Source organism: Hippocampus comes, unplaced genomic scaffold, assembly GCF_001891065.2.
Source record: "Hippocampus comes isolate QL1 unplaced genomic scaffold, H_comes_QL1_v1.1 scaffold92, whole genome shotgun sequence".
In the NCBI taxonomy this organism is placed as follows: Eukaryota; Metazoa; Chordata; class Actinopteri; order Syngnathiformes; family Syngnathidae; genus Hippocampus; species Hippocampus comes.
The window spans coordinates 3,266,809-3,268,733 of NW_017805379.1; the positions used below are offsets into that span (position 1 = coordinate 3,266,809).

General features: G+C 45.1%; 1 protein-coding gene across 1 annotated transcript in view; it reads right to left on the minus strand.

Annotated features, from left to right (window-relative positions):
- The window catches only part of diras1b (DIRAS family, GTP-binding RAS-like 1b), a 25,584-nt gene extending 25,050 nt beyond the window's left edge, over positions 1 to 534 (minus strand). Inside the window, exon 1 of the mRNA XM_019872659.1 lies at positions 491 to 534. The gene's annotated coding sequence lies outside the window, so the exon portion shown is untranslated. The remainder of the gene's footprint in view (positions 1 to 490) is intronic.
- Between the last annotated feature and the right edge of the window lie 1,391 nt (positions 535 to 1,925).

Consider the following 1,925-nt stretch of genomic DNA (forward strand, 5'->3'; position numbering starts at 1 on the left):
TAAAATGCGGCTTCAAATCAACATCCAGATCGGTGGATTAAGTCCCACCACCATCCTCATAATCGTCAGAACCACAGTCATCAGCGGAGCGGCCTCATGCGTCACGATGACAAAGAAGGAAGGAAGGCTGCATAGAAGGAAGGAAGGAAGGATGGAAGGGAAGAAGGAAGGATGCGAGGGGGCGCCATTACAGGGCTCATTCATAAATACCGGAGCAGCGCCATCTCACAGAGGTAGCATTATTTTGGGCAGAGGTAACACCCCCCTCTTCCAACCCCGTCGTCCTCCCTCAACGCCTCCCCTCAAACGAAACGAAAGATTGCCCTCTGCGTACGCGCAGCATATACCGCTCCAACATGGCTCCTTAACATGACAAATGCAACACAATCGCGCGCGTGCGTGTGTTTGTGTGTGTGTGTGTGTGTGTGTGCGTGTGTGTGTGTGTGTATGTCTGTGTGTGTGTGAGTGTGTGTGTGTAAAATGGTCACACCTGCGTGTGCGTCTCCTCCTCGTCGTCGTCGTCGTCACGAGCGCAAAAACGAGGGGAGGGGGCAGAAAAAAAAATCAAAGTCGGAAGGTTTAAAAAAAAAGGTAAAAAAAAACAAACAAACAAAAGAAAAGAGACAGAGATTTTTTTTTAAAGCATCGTGAACGCGCTTTCACGTCGAGCTCATCGTCGTCCCGGTTTGTGCCACGGTCGCTTGGCCCCTCTCCTCTTCTCGCTCTCTCTCACCATCTCCTCCTCCTCCTCGTCGTCGTCGTCTCTCTTTCTTTCCGTTCCTCTCTTTTTGCCTCTCCCACTCGGACGTGGGAGGGGCTACACGTCCTCCTTTCCCTTCTCGCTCACGTCGTGAGTTGTATTCGCAGCCCTGACAAATACAACAATAAAGTTCTGTACTGTACATATGGAAATTAAAAATAATAATGATAAAAAAATGATGTCAAGAAAAGCTGACTATAAAAAAGGCATTCAATGCGTCGTGCGTTTCCACAACTTTTTACACAATGTAGCATAGTAGTCCTAAGTGTTCATCAAAGCAAGATTTTATGCCCAAAAATGTGTACAATGCGGACCTTGACTTGTTCGTATAATTTGTCCGGAATGCAAAACACTTATGATTTTCCACCAAAATGGGCTGCCCCACCCCCCCTAAAAAAAAAAAAAAAAGGAGAAAAAAATCTTACAAAAAGGTGAATCCACAGATGTCGATCATGTTTCTGATTCCCCGCCCCCAGTGACAATTTTTTTTTCCTTAATGAAAATTTAATCAAGGAGACATTTAGTGTGTAGTTCAACTACCGATTGGACACACCACAGGTGACAACAATGTGTCCATAGTTATGACGTCCACCTCATACTTAACTTTGTCGACGTAAGTTGCACGTGGACGGGCGACATTTTTTGAATGGGTGCGTCCTGTGCTCATTTCCGGGTTATTGAGCACTGAATCAGCACCGTGGACAGCGACGTCGGAAAGCGTTTCAGCTTCGAGGCCGAGGAGGGAGAGAGAGAAGGAAGCGGTACGATCTCGAAGCCAGGAATTTAAAAACGCTTGCGGCCTGCGGGTGTAGCTTGTCAAGTCAAAACTTCCAATATTATCATTGAATGCGTGGACAAAAAAGTCCAGATAAAGACGAAGTCTGGCGCTATTTCAAAGAGGACAATTGTTTTGTTTTTTTTGATTCACCGTCAAGCAGGAAATGGTACTTGACTACCACCTAACGATGATCAGAGGAATTACACAAAAGGCGCAAGGAAATGGCCAAACTGCTTTTGGTGTTTTGTGTTTTGTTTGAGCTCAATGAAATGATTTGTTGAACGATTTGGAAAGGAGACGTACGCACACATATTTGAAAATGACGCTCGAGTTGCAAATTCAAGCAAAAGCATAATTCATTTGACTAAGTCAGCAAAAAAAAAAAAA